Source organism: Ambystoma mexicanum, chromosome 4q (genome assembly GCF_040938575.1).
Source record: "Ambystoma mexicanum isolate Mex_15411 chromosome 4q, UKY_AmexF1_1, whole genome shotgun sequence".
NCBI lineage: Eukaryota > Metazoa > Chordata > Amphibia > Caudata > Ambystomatidae > Ambystoma > Ambystoma mexicanum.
In genome coordinates this window covers 422,825,260-422,847,325 of record NC_090928.1, presented here as the reverse complement: position 1 = coordinate 422,847,325, position 22,066 = coordinate 422,825,260, and positions in this window count along the sequence as shown.

Here is a 22,066-nt window from a genome sequence, read left to right as displayed (position 1 = left end):
TGGACAAGCATGTTATTCGGCATATGTTTAAAAATGTATGTCCCCTAGGAAACAGAATCACTTAATCTGTATCATTTGAAATGACTGATACTTAAATCAGGAAAAAGTCTCAGGAAATCCTGAAATAGCTGCAATGATATGTGCAGCTCATTTTAATCTACACTGCAGTGGTGCTCCAGAATAAGCAGAGAAGCTCAAAATGTTACATTTTCCCTCTATGTAAGTTGCAGCATTCCATATATTAACGTCAGTTTCCTGAGGGAAAAAAACGAATTCCAGACTCTCAATTTGCATAACTATATGAACATGCTACATGGAATGTGGTGGCAGAGCCAGTGGGACCCGCTCATTAGTCCTGTTGAGCAGGTTTATGTGTATATAGCCAGTGTCAATATACACCCTAAGTAGAAAAGCAACCCAGAGGCAATCAGGAGGCTTGAAATGGGAGCCTTAGGTCATGGTACTTGCCTGTCTTTCTAGCCCCTTGTTCAACTGGACGTCACTGACGCCTCCTTTCTAATTACACAACTCCTTCCCACGCCCTCCCTGGCCATGCGTTAATCACAATGCCCCCGTCCCCAGCTCCCTTATCCGCTTCTACAGAGTGCCACCCCAACTCACTCACTGTCACTGACTGGCTTCATGCTACCACATTTGCCACTTTCCAGTTCCTGCTACAATGGCCATCATGAAAAGGAAAAATGGACAAGAAGTAGTTCAAGTCTCTTTTTTCCATGACGGCCATTTTAAAAAAAAAATGTTTGACTTGTGAAATGGCAGATGCACTAGTTCACAACTTTAATACTATTATACCACTTAATACTAAATAATACTATTCTGGAAAATACTATCCCGAATTAAACCGTAACCCCCCTGCACCCTCACCTCATGGGCTATTGCTTTATTGTTGCTAGTGTTTTGTTTCAGAAGTCGTGTTACATTCTGCTACAGCTTTAGACTATAGTTCAATGCCCCAGGCGCAACCCCTTGAGATCATTTTGGAGATTCCAGTGCAGAGGTAGAATCAACTAGATCTGGTTGATAACCCATTTATTAAGGCATGGCGGGAAAGCTTCTTATTAGCAAACTTGGCTTCATGCTCCTTCAATATGGTCCTAGTTGCTGACCAGGCAATCAATCCATCAATCAAAATATTTTTTTCGGCACAATAGTCCCATCAAAGTGCAATACAAAACAATCCAAATTATACAATTAATTCCATAAACGTTGTAAAATAAATCCTACAAAATACAACAATAAAAAGATGATCAGATAAAATTCATCAGTACCCATTCATATCTTAGAAATCCTCCATGTAATCGTGCAACAGTGCTCCAGGTTCTTAAGGCACATAAGCTCTATCATGGGTCCACTCAAAAACCTTTGATCGGGATTGTCTTTTTAGTGGTTTAATGTCAGAAAATCCATATAACTCTCAGATGTCCATGATTTGACCGAATTGCAACATTTCAAATTCGAAATTGGCGAATGGGTCAATGGCAAGTTTGAAATGTGCTCCAAGGTCATATCATGTTCCCCTAGCCCCCCCCCCACATCGGTGTGTGCCGCCGACTCACCTGTGTCCCTGCGATGCCAGTTCAATTCGCTTACGAGGATGGGAACCAGCACCGCAGGGTCCTTTTAAAAAAAAAAATGCGAGGGACACCCCTGCATCCCCTCAGGCCATTATAATGAAGAAGGGCGCGGGAGACACCCATGCAAAGCCCGCTCCTCTTGTTTGCTACAATGGTACCATATGGTAGATTTGTTCGAAATGTTCAGCTGTATCAAATTTTCGTACAGTCGAAAATCAAACAAATCTACCATTCGTTTTCTTTTTGTTGATTATTTATACAGATTCTATAACTCCCTTTTGCCATGAAACATCATAAAAGAGACCTAACATACTGCTGTCAATTTTTAGTTACAAGATTATCTAAGGTGTCTTCCTCCACAATAAAGCACACCCGATGTAAGAGCATGAGGCCCATGTGACTCTAACAGTACGTGCAGAGTCAAGGAACAAAGAGCTAGGAGATTACCCAAGGGGCCAACTATACCATTAAGTGCAAGCAATGAATATGGCCGGGGGTGATGGAGTGAATGGAGCAGCAGAGATGCTCAGGTGGCTGTGCAGAGATGAGAGCAAAGGGAGCAGGAATCACCCCTAGGAACACTGTTTGTGTTACCCTTACCTCTCACTTCTCTGCCACAACGCTCACCAAATCCTGATGGCCAAGTCTTGACGACTTTATATTTGGAGGTGCCGCCATAGCCCTACAGGAGCAGCGCCATTAGGGTCTGCCTCCTGGGCCGTGGTGGGGAACTTTCTTTGCCCTGGGGAGGACTGACCTCCGGGGGGTGAGTGGTGCGGCCTGAAAGAAGTGCGGAGTAGGCACCTTACCTGTGTCCCGGGGGGAGGGGCAGCATGCAGCATGCATATAAGGCGGGTCTAGCCTAAGAACCTTCTCTTGCTTCCCTGCCGCTGTGCCCCGTGCGCTCCTGGGTTCTCAGGAGAACGTTTTGTGTCGTGTTCCTGGCGTAGCCCATTGGCATTCCTGGATGAAGTGTCATGGAGTTCCAGTCGTTTTCCTGGTCACCAGCCCTTGGTTGTGCGGTCGCAGCTGGCGTGGTCTGTTGGCAGTCGTTGGTGGTGTCGGGTCGAGTGAGGCATGCTGACGAGAGAAGGTTCCATCATTCAATAAAAGTAAGGGTTTAGGGGATGGTGGGGGCAGGGACTGCATGTATCTTATGGATCGAGTCAGTGGAGCATTGGACGGGGGCAAGGCAAGAGCTCTGAGATTCCAGTGACACATTTAGTAGTAAAAGGCACGGAGGGGCGGCGCAGCGTTTACTGTGATACAGTTATGTAGAGGAGCAGCTGAATGCCACTGCAGGAAGTGCAGCCACCCTACTGCTTGTATGTTGGAAGCCGGAAATCATGCAATGCATGACACCAGTTGTTGTGCCTATTTCATGGAGATCCTGCGAGAAAAGGTATCCACTAAGAAAACCCTACCTGATGTATCCAGAAAGAGATGATAATCTCTTGGAGGAAGTCCCTGAAGGGATATGAAAATGAGAGAAAATAGAAGCTGGTGACATCACAAGAAGTAAATGTGACGTACTGAGAAGATTGGCTGTGAAGAGCATTGGAGAGAATGCAAGCTGTTTAATATCTGTACAGATGCAGCAACGCAAGTAGACTAAGTAATCATAAAGGTTGTCTATACGTGGTGAATAGACTGCAGGCGATGCCGCCATTATATAGAAGATGGATGTCAATGTCACAAAACTAGTAAGCTCAAGTCCACGGAGAAAGAAGGATCAAGAGCTGAAGCTGTGTCACAGAAAGAAAAGCAGCTAAGAATCATGGAAGGACCCAGAAGCGCTCTGGCCCACTGTCAAGGGGTGGGGTAGCCAAGAACTGGTTATCTATTCTCATAGGCAATAAACATGAGAAGCAAAATCTTTCCTTGTTAGGTTGCAAAGAGAGAACACCACCAGTGCCAAGTTTATAAATTCAAGACAGTTAAATGCTGAAAATCAGGCTGAAGTGTGGTCTGCTATCAAGAGAGTCGAGGATGGAAATTGAAGTGAGCATGCAGACTAGAACATTGATAAGCATGTGCTCACACTCCCTTTTATTCCCAAAAGAAGAGAAACTACTGAAGGCCGAGTTCAAAGGAAATCTTCATGGCAGAGAGCATGAGTGGCGAATGATGTAGTGCTAATTGGCAGGGGACAGTCAAGTCCACCTCCCAGCACCTGGGGTATGAGGTTACGTGCTGCTAGTGAATCGAATAATCCAGACGGTTACAAGAGTGCCAAGCAATTATAAATGGCCATATAACGAATGGTCTTATATTTTGAGAGCCAATAGTATATTGTGTACTTAATCCTTGCTGAGGGTGACTGTAACGCTCACCTGATTCCCGTAGAGGCGCCGGTCTTGACTGGGCGTATACCGTATCTTCAAAGGTGTCTTTAGTAATGATGTTTCTTGTTTTGCAGGGTTTCGGCGATGGCGGATGACGGGCTGAAGTGAGTTGAAGATGGAGCCCGTGTGATGAATAGAAGCGCCTGGAAGCACGTAAGTAAGCGCTTGTTGCCTGCTTCACGATGCGCTCTAACTGTCTTTTTATTTTGCAGGTACAAGTTCGGAGCGGCTGCAGGGTGCCGGAATACCCACTGGGTTAGATGTGGAAAGGAGTAATGGCACGTGAGTATTAAAGTTCCCCAATGTCTTTAAACGCACCTTGTTTTGTCTTTCAGATGCGGGATGCAGCGCCGAAGGCCTCCGGAGCGTGCGAAGAGTTGGTAAGCTTTTGTCTTTCAGATGCCGGAATGCAGTGTGAAGACCTCCGGAGCGCACGAAGAGTAGGTAAGCCTTTGTCTTTCAGATGCCGGAATGCAGCGCGAGGCGTTGGTGACAGCCGATGGACCAGGTAAGTGAAGAGCTGTCACTGAAGACCGTAATGCTAACCTGTTCTTTCTTGTCTTTATAGGTGTTGCTGAAGACTGGATTCAGGATGGTAAGCCTTTTCCTTAGGCCCAGGATCAGATGCAGAAGACACGATGAGCGTTCTGCTGCAGAGGATGCAGAATAACGCAAAGCAAGATTCATCCATCGGGTGTGGTTTAAATAGCCTCCTGTAGTGCTTAGGTGTCTCCTTCCACAGCCACGCCTAGGTAAGAAAAGAGTTCCTGCTTTCCAGAAGAGTTCCAGTGTTCTGAATCTAGGGAGTGGCTCCTGCCCCAATCAACAGGAAAAGTAGTTCCAAACAGAAGAGGATCAGAGGCTCAACTGGCAGGCAAGTAAGCAGCATGGTCTGCTGCAGGTAAGTCCACCCAAGCATTATGAGCCCGGCGCTTCCAGCGCTGGGACTGGGCATATTTATGAGCCTGGTGCCACTGGCGCCAGGACTGGGTCCAAAAGGTCCCAATTGGGACTGGTTGGCACTCGGAACCTGGGTTATGGATCTGCTTCCAAGGGAGTTGGGAAAACCCTGACCTTTTGGAAGCAGAGATCATGACAGTACCCCCCCTCAAGGCCCCTCCCAAACCGGGCTTCTCCGGGGGTTTTGGCTTGTCAGGAAATGTTCGGTGAAATCTTTTGATTAGGCGAGGAGCGTGGACATATTCAGCAGGTTCCCAGGATCTCTCTTGGGGGCCGTAGCCTTTCCAGTCAATTAGGTAAAATAGTTTAGATTTGGAGATCTTGGAGTCCAGAATGCTTTTGACTTCAAACTCGAGTTCTCCATCAACTAGGATAGGTTTTGGAGATTTAGTTAGTCGGGTTTGAGGTTGCACGGGTTTTAATAGAGAGACGTGGAAGACCGGATGTATCTTCATGTGCGGGGGCAAGTCCAACTTGACCGCTACTGGGTTTACTATGGTAGTGATGGAATAGGGACCAAGGTATCTTGGGTTGAATGTGCGTGGCCCTTTTAGAGGTAGATATTTGGTGGATAACCAGACTTGATCCCCTACTTGATATTGAGGGGCTTCCTTCCGATGTTGATCTGCTCCTTTCTTGTATTGTTCTTTAGCCCTTTGAAGGTGAGAAACAGCTTCCTTAAAGGCTTGGGTGATTGTAGAATGCAGGTAGTCTACTGCTGGTGTTTCAAGATCTTGGAGGGGATCCAACTCCGAGGTTCGAGGGTGACTGCCGTACAAAAGAAAAAACGGGGTTTTCCCAGTTTCCGAATGGACAGAGTTATTGTAGGCATATTCGGCTATCCAAAAGATGTCTTTCCAAGTTTTTTCAGTTTGTTGCAGCATGCAGCGTAAATACTGTTCCAGAGTTTGATTGGTCCTCTCGGTTTGTCCGTCGGTCTGAGGGTGGTGACTGGTCGATAGTCTCACATCAATTTGAGCCGACCGACAGCAACTTCGCCAAAAATGAGAAATAAATTGACTACCTCGATCCGAAATTAGAACCGAAGGAAAACCGTGCAGTCGGACGATGTTTTCGAGAAATTCTGGGGCCAGAGTTGTTGCTGTTGGCAAGCCTTTGAGCGGAATGAAATGCGCCATCTTGGAGAATAAGTCCACGATTACTAGAATCGTATTGTATCCGGAGCATGGAGGTAGATCGGTGATGAAGTCCATAGAAAGCGTATGCCAAGGGCGAGGTGGGATGTCAATAGGGCGTAAGAGGCCTGCTGGTCTTTCCTTTTGACTCTTGTTTTGGGCGCATACTCCACAGGACATTATAAAGTCTCTGATATCTTTTTTCCAAGATGGCCACCAGAAGTAGCGCTTGATCTTTTCTGAGGTCTTGGCCATACCGGGATGTCCTTCCATTAAAGAATCGTGATAAAAAGAGATTACTTTTTTCTGTAAATCTGTGCTGGGTAGGTATAATCGTTCTTGGAAATACAATAAGTTGTCCTTTACTGCAAAGTCCTTTCCCTGCAGATGCCAATTCTGTATGTCTGCTGGAGTTACAAGTTGCCTGGCTTTATCCTTAACTTCCTCTATGGATTCTGTGGCGATTACACCCAGAATTCTTTGTTCGGGAATGATTGGTACAGGTTTAGGGTTGATCAAATGTTCTTCCACTCCCATCCGAGAAAGAGCATCAGCTTTACCGTTCTTTGTACCAGGTCGATAGGTAATTATGAAGTCAAACTCGGCAAAGAATAATGCCCAACGGAGTTGTCTAGAGGATTGGGCTTTTGCGGTTTTCAAATATTGCAGGTTTCGGTGATCCGTAATCACAGTAACGGTGTGTCGGGCCCCCAGCAGATAATGCCGCCAAGCCTTAAAGGCAGACTTGATAGCCAGAAGTTCCTTGTCAGTAATCGTGTAATTGATTTCAGGAGGCGAGAATTTGCGGGACCAAAATGCCACGGGATGCAACTGATTGGTTACCGGGTCCTTTTGTGATAAACTGCCCCCATGGCAAGGCTTGAAGCATCAGTTTCCACGATGTAGGGGAGTTCGGGGCGAGGGTGTTTTAAGATTGGTGCAGAGATAAATTTAGTCTTCAAATCCTGGAAAGCTTGTTCCGCCTCGGTAGACCATTCAAAACGTTTGTTTTTCTTTAACAAGGCAGTGATGGGCTGGACTATTCGAGAGAATTCGGGGATAAACCTGCGGTAAAAGTTAGCGAAGCCTAACATGCTTTGCACACCTTTTACGGAGGATGGTGATGGCCATTTGAGAACTGCATCGACCTTCTTTGAATCCATACGCACTCCGCCAGGTGATAATATGAATCCCAAGAATTCAACTTCAGTCACGTTGAAAACACATTTTTCCAACTTAGCGAAAAGTTTGTGTTGACGCAATCTTTCGAGGACCATTTTCACGTGTTTCCGATGTTCAGATTCCGATGAAGAATAAACGAGGATGTCGTCAATGTAAACAACAACACACACATCTATGAGCTCTCTGAGGACATCGTTCATAAAATATTGAAAGGCGGCCGGGGCATTGCAAAGTCCGAAGGGCATGACCTGATATTCAAATAGCCCATACTTGGTGCGGAAGGCCGTCTTCCATTCATCGCCCTCTTTTACTCGTACCAAGTGGTAAGCTCCTCTAAGATCCAGCTTTGTATATATGCATGCTTTTCTGACTTGGTCCAGGAGTTCAGGGATCAAAGGTAACGGATATCTATTCTTAACGGTGATCTGGTTCAGGGAGCGATAATCTATACAAGTTCTAAGGTCTCCTTCCTTTTTTGGAACAAAGAACAAAGCTGAAGAAGCAGGGGACTTGGAAGGACGAATAAACCCATTTGCCAGGTATTGATCCAGGTATTGTCGAAGGTGAAGGTTCTCAGGCTCGGTGAGGGCATAAATTCTACTACAAGGAGGAGTAGATCCAGGTATCAGGTCTATCTGGCAGTCATAAGACCTATGAGGAGGTAGAGAGTTAGCCTGATCCTTCCGGAAAACATCTTGGTATTCTAGGTATTCGGGAGGTAACTGGGGAGTCTCTGAAGAAATTGCTGCCAGTGCAACACCAGGTGGAGGGTGACAAGTAGAGACACATTCTGGAAACTGGACCGTTCTTGCTCGCCAATCGATTAGAGGATTGTGTTTCTCTAACCAAGGTATTCCTAGAATAATCTGAAACTGAGGGGCCTTGATCACATCGAACACGATCTTCTCATGGTGTCTATCTTGACTTACTAGCGTCACCTCTTGAGTGGTATGCATTACTGGCCCGGAGGCTATCTCCGTACCATCCACCGTAGTAATGACGTCCTTTACAGCCTTGGGACAAAGAGTTAGATTCATCCTCAAAACCATTTCATGATCCACATAATTGCCGATGGCACCGCTGTCGACGTAAGCTTCAATTGCATGTAATCGATCCGGATTATCAGGGCTAATGAGGACCATAGGTATCACGAAATGCGAGGTCACGGAACTGGTTTTCACGCTCGGCAAGAGGACCTCTATTCTTGTCGGGCAAGGTCGTTTCCCTGCTCAGAGTTTGTAACCTTAGTAACTGCAGCTCCTACTGCCTTCTTGGCAGGTTTCACCGGACAGTCTCGAAGAAAGTGCCCTGAGTTTCCGCAATAGAGGCATAATTGCAACAGTTTTCTCCTTTCCCGCTCCTTTTGTGTTAGAGGACCTTTCAGACCCCCTATTTGCATGGGTTCCCCGGAGTCTACTCCTTTGGAAGGAGTTGGCGGTTTGGAAAATACTCGAGCATCAAACTTGGAACGATCGGCCTTCCTGTTCTGCAGTCTGTGATCTATTTGAACAACTAAGTCTATATAGTCCGAACAATCTTGTGGGGGATTCACTACTTGGGCTAACACATCTTTGAGCTCTCCACGTAGACCTCTATAAAACAGCGTAATCCTTTTGTCCTCAGGCCATTGAGTTTCCACTATCAGTCTGTTGAAAGACGCAATATAAGCCAAAAGGTCTTGATTACCTTGTCGCAACGAAAGAAGCTCATTGTCCAAGGCCTGCCCCTGTGAATGTCTTGCGAACAGTTTTTCCATACTGAGCTGAAAAGCTTGAAAATCATGGAGGACCGGATCATCTTGATTTACTAGAGGGATCGACCAGTCTGCCGCATTGCCACTAAGGTACGAAAGCACGAAAGCTACTTTAGCTTGATCAGTTGGAAAGGCTGCTGGCCGGCATAAGAAATGCAACCGGCACTGATTGATAAATACTGCAAACCTCTTTGGGTCACCAGAAAATCGTTCGGGCGGAGCCAGAGGTACATTCCCAGGTAGGTTGATCTGCACTTGATTCATAGAGGATGTAGAAGGAAGATTTCCCCCAGATGCGGGTAACGGGGTCTGTCCGGCTTGTGACTGTAGCAATTGTCTAGCGAGATCATCTGTTCGCTCCTTGGGAATAATCAGTTCCCTTCTTAGAGCGTTCGTTTCCTGACGGGCTGCATGCACTTCTGCCCTTAGTTCCCCAAGTAACTGGGCTAGCTGGTCGGTATCCGAGGTTTCCATAGCGCCTGGACGGGAGTTTTGTGGTAGGCTTTGCGTTCTGTAACGCTCACCTGATTCCCGTAGAGGCGCCGGTCTTGACTGGGCGTATACCGTATCTTCAAAGGTGATGTGTAACACACGGCTGGCTCTTTGGGCTGGACCTCTGTGCACTGTATGTCTGACTCGAAGGGTAAGATGTCTGCAGATAGAAAATATGGGATTAAGGAACTGGGTTATTGAATGTCTCTCTCTTCTTCCCTTTCTCTTCTCATATAGAACCCCAAAGGTTAACGCTCTCACCTTAGGTAAGTGAACGCTGTGCTCTCCATCTGCCTCGGGGCAGGGTGCTGTAACCAGTTTCTTCACTGGATAAGGGGAGCAGGCCTCTTGACTTCAGAGGACTGCTGTCCGTCGTTTACTGCACGAACGGTAAGTTTCGAGTAATTCTAATGTCTTTAAAGTCTTTAGTAATGATGTTTCTTGTTTTGCAGGGTTCCGGCGATGGCGGATGACGGGCTGAAGTGAGTTGAAGATGGAGCCCGTGTGATGAATAGAAGCGCCTGGAAGCACGTAAGTAAGCGCTTGTTGCCTGCTTCACGATGCGCTCTAACTGTCTTTTTATTTTGCAGGTACAAGTTCGGAGCGGCTGCAGGGTGCCAGAATACCCACTGGGTTAGATGTGGAAAGGAGTAATGGCACGTGAGTATTAAAGTTCCCCAATGTCTTTAAACGCACCTTGTTTTGTCTTTCAGATCCGGGATGCAGCGCCGAAGGCCTCCGGAGCGTGCGAAGAGTTGGTAAGCTTTTGTCTTTCAGATGCCGGAATGCAGTGTGAAGACCTCCGGAGCGCACGAAGAGTAGGTAAGCCTTTGTCTTTCAGATGCCGGAATGCAGCGCGAGGCGTTGGTGACAGCCGATGGACCAGGTAAGTGAAGAGCTGTCACTGAAGACCGTAATGCTAACCTGTTCTTTCTTGTCTTTATAGGTGTTGCTGAAGACTGGATTCAGGATGGTAAGCCTTTTTCCTTAGGCCCAGGATCAGATGCAAAAGACACGATGAGCGTTCTGCTGCAGAGGATGCAGAATAACGCAAAGCAAGATTCATCCATCGGTGTGGTTTAAATAGCCTCCTGTAGTGCTTAGGTGTCTCCTTCCACAGCCACGCCTAGGTAAGAAAAGAGTTCCTGCTTTCCAGAAGAGTTCCAGTGTTCTGAATCTAGGGAGTGGCTCCTGCCCCACCCAACAGGAAAAGTAGTTCCAAACAGAAGAGGATCAGAGGCTCAACTGGCAGGCAAGTAAGCAGCATGGTCTGCTGCAGGTAAGTCCACCCAAGCATTATGAGCCCAGCGCTTCCAGCGCTGGGACTGGGCATATTTATGAGCCTGGTGCCACTGGCGCCAGGACTGGGTCCAAAAGGTCCCAATTGGGACTGGTTGGCACTCGGAACCTGGGTTATGGATCTGCTTCCAAGGGAGTTGGGAAAACCCTGACCTTTTGGAAGCAGAGATCATGACAGTGACTTGCCCTAGAGGCAGGCTTAAATTGTCCATCTGACTTTAGAGACCCAATCACAACCCGGTCCCATATAGAAAGTATACTTAGATGTTCCCCTTTGTCCAATGACAACTCGGCGTAGGTTTTTCATATTTGCCACGTAGCATGACGTCACTTATGACACATTTTTAGTATAAAGCTGTGTTTTTATGTGAAATGTTTGAGAGAATTTAAGCGAACGTCCATTGATGTCCGTTCTAACTCACTGTTTTAGACAATTGATATTAAAACAGTCGGACAAGTCTTTTGCCAAACTTCCTGAGTCGGTCTTATTATTTGGTGTATCAGTTACTCTGCATCCCATCCGTGCTGCATGATATGTTACTAATTAAGGACCTTATTTTCAGTTATTTCATTGGTGCATGCCCATGGTGTAGGAGGGGCTATGCGGGGAGTTCATAGTACTGTAAGTGGATGTGGCGCACGTCTTTAGTGAAGGATGCGGCGGGCGGCGATCAGATAGGAACCACCTGGGTTTATAGGCAAACATAGTTAGCCGAGGCAATGATGAGCACGAGTCATCGGGGTAAGGGAATGCACACTGTGCACCTTTTTCATAGGCGCATATTACCCGGGAAGCAAATGCAACCTAAACATGGTACCCACACCGTACTGTGTGGCATGGCCTCCCGCAAATCAGGGGGAGTGGTATGAGTGGAAGGGGATGCACTATTGTAATGCTTCATGTCATTCAATTGTGTGGGGTACATTGATCAGCCCAGCAGAACTCTCCTACCTCACCAAACTACTTCTCAGCAGTCACCAGCAGAATGGATATGCTGGCTCTGTTAAGCACTATCGCCTTGTATTAAAACTGCGCTTTGCAGTCTCCAAAATGATGGCTGTGCCATCTTAACAGCCACACATGGGGCAAGATGAAACACAGAAAACCCTGAGAACGGCTGCCAGTATTTTCTTCAACAAAGAAACGAATTCAAAGGCAGCACTGCTATGCTGCCAGCTCAAAACATGTTCACTGAGGAAGAAAATATTCTGCCGCTAAAATGACTGCACCCTGATTCTCCTTTTCATCTGTTCAACAGTACACAGTTCTGATCCAGTGAGACCCAGCTAGGTACTTCCATATTCAGGCTGTGCTCCAGCAAAAAGGGTCATTTCTCACAAAATGACAGGCTGTGCCAGGCAAGATCTGGGAAATAACAAAGAACTTCACTTCAAGCCATACCCAAAATGCTTTCCTTTTTGCAACAATATGACACAGAAAAACCCTTCATAAGAAGTTATCTCTCTCTTTACTCATTTCAGTTTCATTGGACCCTTGCTTTGAATGGATTCCTATGTAGTTGAAATTGCCTATGGAAATGGAAATGCTCAGAATAAAGATACCTGGAAAAGCTGCATTGTAAAGTGACAGCCAAGGAAAATGAACCACATGTAAATTGGTGTTTTTTTTACAAACAAGAACATATCTGTTTAAAAGTGAAATGTTGAATTAAGGCCCTGTCCTTGCATGTAAATGTGATGGGTGTTTGTTTTAAAACATATATAGGATGTTTAATTCCAACAGTCTTGCTTTCTGGCTCAGGAAAGAATAAATAAATAAATAAATTAATTTACTGTGAAACCAGCAGCACAGATTTTGTAGGCCCTGGCTTCAAAGGATTGACTACAGGATCTACCTCCCCCAAGTGTACCAGCATCTGGGACATATGGATAGGCAAGGGTGAAGCATCTCACACCCTCATCAGACTCTGTGGCAGTGCTCCAGCCTGGTACAATGGATTTCTGGGATACATAGGTGTGACATTTTAGCAGCGCCTCCCCTCCACTCAAGCTGAGGAGCTTCAAAGACAAATCCATGACAACACAGGGTTAGTGCCTGATAGTTGGCTGTGGCTTGAAAGAAAATTCCCTTATTTGGAAGACAATGCTGGCCTATTTGGAGCAAATTACTGTTCTGAATGAATACCTTTATGACTTGTATTTCTGCAACTAGAAAACGTGGGACTGCAAAGGTTTAATAGTTTAAATGTAATTTTTGTTGGCATTAAAAAAAGATATTGTGGCTTTCCCTAGCATGTATGGGATGAAAACGGCAGAAAAATGTAATTCATGGGAAAAGTGTACATGGTATAACTTTGAAATGTAATGCAAACATGCTCTGTGATAATAGGTACACATATATAAAAATTTAGAATTTTAAGTGAAATATTTCCCACAAAAAATTGCGAAAGATTAGTAGAAGGGCTAAATGATACCGTATAAACTTGGGAGTTGGAATGCCATGCTCTGTGTGAAATATGTGATCTGCATATGTGATTTTCAAAAGTGCCACAACTGTAAGAAGGTGCATTTTTATGTCATAAATGATTTTGGCAAAGGTGACTGTGGGATGGCTCTGTACCTCAGAAAAACACACCCCATAAAACTGCGTCCCTCCTTCAGTCCAATCTGCTTCTAGGGAAGAGGTGACATACATAGGCTGACCTATCCAATTCTTAGAGGTAGGTCTAGCTTAGGTCTGCCCCCAGAGTAAGTCCTGTGATGTCACCCACCTTATAAAAGGTAGAGGCTCACAGAGACAAAGAACACACTCTCTTCAGAATATTCCAGTTCCTGCATATCCAGATCTTCCATAATCATCCTGCAAGATTCCAGATTCCACTGCCAGAGCATAGCTGACCCTATCCAGGCAGGACCATTGATCCAGATAAACTCCACTAAAAAATCCCAATAACTCAGGGAGAAAGGGGAATCCAATGCTGCCTGCTTGCCTGCTACCCACGTTATCCCGCTGAGGTGCCGCTGTGCCATGACCAGACCTTTGCCCAGCTGTTTTCTTCTAGGAGAGCACGCTGCTGTGACCAGTGACCAGATATTGCCTCGCTGTCTACAAACTTGGTCCGCTGTCCAAAATACCCCATTCAAGTGCTAGTTGTGAGTTTTTCCGTTCCCCAACAACCACACACTGCATCCTTTGCTCTGTTACCTTGTATTAGGTCCAACCCCATAGAAATCCCATAAATACCTTATCAGAAATCATTAAAACTGTCAGAATCCTCCATGCTACCTGTCCTTGATCTCCAAGTGTTAGCACCATTCTTCCACTCATTTCTGTCCTTGTGTAAGTCCTTAGTACTATTTTGATTAAATAAATGAATTCTCCCTAGAAGAGACACACATTGTGTAGGGGTTACAACTGCAGCTTAACCTACTTATAGTCAGGTTGTATTTTTCTCTTTTCTAGCCACTAAAATCTAGTTTAAGTGAAACTTGTCCTTTCCTTTCCAAACCGATTTTCACTGTCATCTGCTGTTATCTTTAAAACCAAATTTCCTTTCCCATTGAAAATCTCACCTTGTCAGTAATTTAGAGTCACTCTTTCACTTTTATATTATCCCTGTGATGTGCATCTGTCACTCAGCATTAAAACCGCATTCTGATGTTGTCTATTCCACCCATTTTCAAACCGTTTTGACATTTAAACTTGTGTAAATTAGCAAATGCAATTTCTATGCTTGTGACTTGGCTGCACTGTATTTTTCACTTTCAAGTTGATTTTCTGAATTGTATGCCCATTGTTAGGACATTGATTGTAGTCTGCTAGTGTTCTTACATCTGTAATAGTGCTATACTCATATTTACCTCATTTATTCAACCACACATGTAAAACAAATATTTACTAATTCCGAGTGCTATTTTGTGCAATTGCAAAGGTTTTTCAATTTTGCCTCCCATTTCGTGGGGGAAGGTCGGATTTTAATTTAATTATCTTTGCAGCCTAGTATACTGACTCCTTGCTGCTCCTTTCTATCCACTCAAAATTCAGTTAATAGGGGTTTGAGAAAGTATTGCAGGCGGAAATCTTAACTGGGTGCTATCTACCCGAAAAGTAATATTGCTCCTATTCAATTGTGCTGTGCTGCTGTGTGTGTGATATTAGGAGGTCAAACTAATTGTATTCCATCATTCTACAGTTTAATTATCACCCCATTGGTGATTGCTGCCAATATTAAATTTGTGTGATTTTATTTGAATTTAAAATAAATAAATATTGTATTACCACCCTCCTGCCTGGTTCATGGTCCTTTATGACCGGGGGTATTTTTTAAAAGGGGGTGTGAAACGGGTTGGGTGCCACCTCAATCTGAATTCTTAGGAAATAAAGTAAGAGTGTTTTAATTGTGTGCTGCATCCTAGGCCTGTGGCAAGATTCCTGGGCTGGTGTGTGACGCCCAATTAGAATCCGTAACAGATTGGGGGCTCATGCTGGGGATTGAGAAAGTGTTGCCACCCATGACAGCTTAACACAGCAGGCTAACCATCAAGGTAGTAATACTTTGTGTAGTTAGAAAGCTGTGGTACACTGTAGAAAGTGCCTCCCCAAAACAGAGACCCTAAGTATCAGGCCTGTGTTTAAAGATAAAGTAAAATGAACCCCAAACTAGACAAAAAGCAACAGAATACAGGTTATATAAATAAATTAATAAAGAAAGAACACTTTCCAAATAGACCACAGTAGAGATAAACATGGCTAGGCAGCACCTTCTGCACAAGTTATTTGTCAGAGAGTAATGGGCACAGCAAGATGAGGAAGTCTGGCTGGGAGAAATGATGCAACAGGTCACCGCCATGAACATGGATGCATGGAAAGATGGTAGCCTGTTACATCATGCGTTGAGTGAGTTATATATAACTCCAGAAATTTAAGAGGAGCAGATTAAAATGGTCAGAATCACGGCCAACATATACCTCCATATGGGAGTTCTGGAGGCAAAACATGAAGAAAACAGAACCCTTGCGCAAAGCCAGTCTGAGCTCTTAACTCAAATCCAGACTGAATTAAAATTAGTGGAAGAGAAATGGCAGAAGAGCCAAGATACTGAGGCAGAATCTAAAAACTACTTCAAACTGCTAAAACAGGACTTGGCTCCACAATAACAAAATAATTCAGAACAAGAGTCCCAATCAGATGGATTAAAAATGGAGTGTCAGGAAAAGGTTGACTCTCTGGAAGAGAGTCAACAAAAACTGAATCAACAACTAAAATATAATAGGACCAGTTCAGAACAAATAACCATCTTACAAAATCAGATAAGAAATTAGGAAGAGCAATGTAATAAATTAATTATGAAAGAACTCCACTTTAAATTGGAATTTGATGATGAGCGCCAGAAATTAGGCTCCATAACGTGACAAAGGGATGACAAAGGGATGACCTGGCTGAACAAAGTAGCACTCTGTATCAGGAGAAAGAGGCCCTATACCAGGGTGCGTGAAAATTAAAAATCAATCTGGAGAGAGGGGAGTGAGACCTTCAGGGACTGACTGGCATGAAAGAAGAATGTGAACAATTAATGGAACAGAGGAGACAAATGGAATTCGAGTTAGAGCAGGCCAGAGAGGCTCAAAATTTGCAGAAAAAGGTGGTTTACCTCCTGCAACAGAAATTGTCTAAGTGTTCCCAGTCCATACAGGCAGTGCAAAGAGACAATGGGGGTCATTACGAGTTAGGAGGTAGCTATGCCACTATTTGAGGCATGGCTACCCCCTTACCGGGTACCGGGTACCTGGTCCGGGTTCCTTAAATGAGGAATTACCATGCCATTCCAACCTTGGAGGGCCCGGTAATTCCTCATTCAAGGAACCCGGACCCGGTACATCCCCATTCCCATTCGAGCCCCCATAGGGCTCAATGGGAATGGGGAGCATGCTAACAACGGTGTTGGCATTCTGGGCTGCTCGCGGGACCCGCTAAGGCCGCCTGGTAAAACATGTCCCGCAAGCAGACCTCGTAATAGGGCAGTAAGGGGTTAACGGCTCCAGCACCTTTTCCAGCACCAATAGCCCCTTACCGCTCTCGTCGTAATGAGGCCCAATGAGACCCTGTGTGAGGAGAATAATGGACTCCACAAGCAAGTGGCAGCTCAAGAGCGGGTCATAGAGGCCCGCCAAGCCTTGATAGGAGAGCAAAAGGCTCAGACCTTTGCCTACTATGAAGAGGTAGGGGCTGAGAAGGAGAAACTAGGGAGGTTTGAGAAAGAGTATGCTAGACTAAATCCAAACTTGAGGGACCCTGAACAAGTAGTGAGGGACAGGGTCACACCTGATCACAGTGTGATGCCCTCTATACTAAGGGCCTCGAACCCACTTAACACTTTGTATGCGCAAGGCACTGCAGACTTCATGTCTACTGGTTCACATGAGCCAGAAACCATGAGGCTGTCAGAATTAAATAGGCCTAGCATGATGGAGCTGACAGGTCAGCCCCCCTCAGAAATTGATGGACGGGTATCCCTGTATGAATACAAAAATATTATGGCTGATGTCTTTGGCCAGAAAGCCTCCTATGAGGAGAAAGTCAGGGAATTAGATTAGATCTGCAGAAGCACTATCTCGAAAGGGGCCATTTGGCTCGATTTTCAGAAAAACAGCATAAAATGAGGCCCCAAAAGAGCATTCTGAAGATCTCCACCCAAGCAGGGCAGTGGGGGGGATCCTCCGCCAACCCAACTACTCTCCTGTAAGACATAGGGAAGAAGAAACTAGGCCCCACATTCTGGGAGCTCCTCACAAGCTCACAGAATCAGGGAGAGCCTAGAAGACCATGAGGGGAGCTCAAACAGTAGCAGCTCTGAGTCTGAGGGCAAGTGGACTCAGGTGACATGGCAAAAGAAGGCAAATAAACAGAGGAGAGTTCTGGTGAATGACCCCATAAGGCAGATCAAGTGTCACAAGTTTCTCTCCTTCTCACCTGTTTCTCTTTTCTTGTGACCTTCTTGGAATTGACTTCCTTCTTTCTCATTGCTCGAGACTTGTATAGGCCTGGGCGTGGGTCTTCGGATTCCAGCATGAGATAGCCGGCTCTCCTTCGCCAGGTAACGTTCAGTATCCAGGATTGTGAAGCCAGGAAGGGGTAGAGTCCCAAGCTCTGAGAGTGTCCAAAACACTGTAGGACCGAGAACAGGACGAATCCAGGAAGAGAAACAGGCAAGAGGTAAGGAGGGATTCGGACGGGGCTCCAGGAACAAAGAAGAAGGGAAAAAAAGTGGAATTAGGAAAAAAAATGGAAGCGAACTCGACAACACACGTCTGACAACTCCAAGCAGTTGCGTTGAGACGCGCAGAGCCGCGGGGGCGTGACTGTTTTCTACGAAGTCAAACATTGCGCGCAAGGGCTAGAGCGCGACGTTTCAGGCCCATCGGCCATGTTGGAAGGATCACTGAGTTCATGCCACGGTGCATCCTGGACCATGAAGTCCAGAATGGACGAATTCGGTGGTTCATGACATCAAGGCCATTAGGAATTTCATAACACTGTACCACAAAAACGCAAGATATTCTGTCTGGGAGCTTATGGAACTCTATGAACTAATTATGGACACTTTTCATCAAAGATATCCAGAACTGCATAGATTATGCTAAATGGACATTCTCTCCAGGGGAACTCCAGCTTCTTTGCTGGACTGGAAGATCAAAACTATTCAAGGTGGTCCACCTACAAGGCGGACATCTTGAAACACTTTTCCGCCCACAGAAACCCCCAGGAGGCTCACAAAGCGGCCTACAATTTGCAATGCAGAGAAGATCAGGCCCCAAGAGAATTTGTGCAGGAGCTAAAATGCGCCATTGCACAAACTACCAGGCGGGTGCGCACTAATTCCAGAGAATTCATAACCACTTATTTTCATGGACTCCCAAAATACATAATGACCCCGCTGGTGAGGGATTTTCATGACAAAAGATCCTTGCACTGGGTACCCGGATCTATGAGGTCCAAAAACCTGCAGAAAATAAAAAACAGTTAAAAAAACCCAAACCAACCAGCAACCCCGCTACTGCTAAGGTGGCAGAAGTGAAGGTTGCCCCCATTTTAGACCTAGAAATGGGGGGCCCAAAAACAAACCTTCCCAAAACCAGCAAAATCAGAGGCAAAGAGGGCCATCTGATCAATCAGCAACAGGTGGCAGTCATGGAGGTAACCCCACCAATGGGACCCCTAACTCTCCTGATTACATCAGTCCCAGATATAAGGGCAACCGACCTATCGTGGGGTATGTATGGACTCCCCCAGCCCAAGGAGGGGATCCAACCAGGTGAGTACTGCCCCAGGAAACTTCCCTCCTAACTTCCCTCATGAGGGCAGTAATCCCCAAATCCTGGGTTAAGTTTCTTTCCCCGGTATCTACCAAACCCCAACCTGCAGGACAAACCTTCTTTCTTTCCCCAGTTTCTGGAGTCTAGACCACCCAATCCGGGAGAGGGGAGGCCAAGGGTGGAGGGTTACCATAATCCCCAATACCCAGGGCATTCAGGGAGAAGGGATAGTTACCCTTCCCGCGAACCACCTAGATATGAACAAAGATCCCTGTACCAGCTCGAACGGGTGTCCCAATTGGAGCGCCAGGTCCAGAACCTAGCACAGGATCTGAGTCGCATGTTAAGGGCTCAGCAGAACCCTCAGATGAACATGGTGGCTCAGAACCCCTCAGACCCCTCAAACCAAGGGCTGTCACCCCAGAACAATGACGGGAGAGAACCCCGACAACAAACCGGCTCCAGAGGAGGGGGCACGGGAGGAAGGGGGGTGTAAAGCCCTAGAGGAAGCTTCCTTTCTCACCCATAAAAAGCCCCTGGACAACCCGGAACTAGAACTAAAATCTCCTGCCCCCAAAAATCTGCAACCCAGCGAACATAAGGTGGGTAGGAGAAATAAAGACATCAAAAAGGCCCATTTTGTGAAGGAAGTTAGTGTCCTCCAGTTTGAAGGGGAAGAATCCTTGGAGGATTTGGGGAAGACAATATTCTACTTCAGGGACGGGGGAATTCCTCCCAAAGAAAAATGGGCCCCAAGAGATCTGAATGAAGACTGGGTGGGTGTGGGGACTGAGTCAGAGTCACCCATACCCGAACCCCAGAATTGTCATCCTGAGAAAATAATATTCATGGAGGGATCCTCCCACAAACTGGTTATAATGACTGCCACCAGGTAAGAGGGAGCACCACAGAGCTAAGGGAAAAAGGGGATTCCGAAATCCCATCTATTTCAGGATGCAACATTTTTTTACAGATTCCCAGACTCCGGCACAGAAAATTTTCCAAACCTCCACTGTGTCGGAGTCTAAAATAAAGAAATTGACCACCCAGCTTGCCTAAAATGCCCATTACCTTTGCCCACTTGAGGAGAAGGAGGGGAGATTCTATGCCCCTGTACGAGTGCAAGGGCAATGTGTGTTTTCAGCACTGGTGGACACTGGATCCCAAGCCACTCTTCTGTCAAAAAGGGCCTTTGAGCAGCTAAATTCAGGAAGGTGGGGGGAGACACCAGATCCCTCCAATCCCTCTTCCTGGACAACTCCAGAACTTAGACCGGAATTAAATTCCTGTCGAGGGGACTGCAGATCTGGAAATAAAAATTCGGCGACATAAGGTGAAACACCAGGTCACAGTCGTGACTCCAGAAGGAACCTCCTGTCTATTAGGGAATGACATCCTTTGCAGGTTGTCTCCCCTAATAGACTGTGTGACCAAGGTCCTCTGGACTCAGACTAACCGGCCAATAAAATTATAACGAGTGTCAACCATGTTAGTTTAATGCAACATGGTTGAACAAAAATGTGATCATATTGACTTTCATTCCCAAAATAATCAAATACCTGATGTTACAGTAATTGCTGTAGGACAACAAACTGGTGATGGGAACTCCTCTCCATTCCTGAAAATCAACCTTCCTTCCAGTTTTAAGTGGTATTCCACACAATCAAAAGTGATCAAAAACCAGCTCAAAGTTTAGCTGACATTCAGAAAGTTAGAGAACAGCTGTTCCTCCCTATTCAGTTAAATGAGGGGAAGGAGTCTGTGCTCGCCAGAGTGTGCCCAAACAACGGAAAGAGCTCCATCAGCAAAGCCATGTTCAGAAAACTCCCAAAAAATCCAGCCATTACCTCATTTAAATTGATTGATAAGTGGGAAATGGGCTTGGAAACTCCCAATTTTAAGCATCTACTGACTAGCAGGTGCATGCTAAAAATTTCTATAGGTGATAAAAGCATAGAGCATAATTGTTGGATCGTGCAAGATGTCACTGCTGCATTGTATTTAGGCAGTGACATTGTCAATCGGTTTGCAATTAATTTGGACCTTATAAATTACAAGGTCCGGAATAGGGGTGAATCCCATGTGCTTTGATGATTCTGAAAAAGCATTTTGGTTGGCCCAATTGCTGCCGTATGTGGTTGAAGTTCAAATTGGAGAGGAGGTCACCATCCCAGGACGGACCCGACAAACCCCACTTTTATTAAAAATTAAAAGAGGACAGAAATTGCAAAACTCTGACACCTATGTACATCTCAGTGCCCATCTCCAACAGCAGGGGTTGGGGTTAATCCCAACACCATTAGTCAGTGTAGAACACAACACCATTCTAATATTGATGGATAACAGTGACGCTAGGAGTATCACTCTGGGCGCAGGCACCATTACTGGAATGGTGGTTGATGACTGACATTTTTCCATGGATCTAGGAAACAAACTGATAGGCCCAATTCCCCAGGACTGCTATGATAATGACAATGACAATGACGATGACATACCACCTGAAAGGATATTCACCCGGCAAGGGGGGAATTTCCTGGTGTACTCTTCCTGCCCTTACAGGAAGGAAGAGGTGACCTGTGACATCTGGCACGATGAGGTGATAGTCCAGGTCCACAATGACTGCCTCTCCTACCTAAAACACTCTGTCAAGGTCAATACTCCACCCAGCTGGAGGAGGCTGCTGAGATGGCAAAACCTGAAGTCTTTCCAGGCTTCAGGCAAATGGTTGAAGAGCGAGTCAACCTCTCTGATGCCTGTGAGACTGAGGAGCGAAAGCAAAAGTTGAAACAGGTTTTCTTAGATTTCCAAGATATCTTTGCAGTGGCCTCGTACGACTGTGAACGCACCAAGATACATACTACCACAATTCCGATGGACCCTGGAATTACTCCTGTATTTCTGAAGCAATATCACTTGCCTCTTGCATCATTGGAGTCCCTGACAAAAATGACCAAAAATCTTGAGTCCCATGGGATAATTTGTCCATTTCACAGCTACTTTAATAATCCGGTGCTGGGGATTTTAAAACCA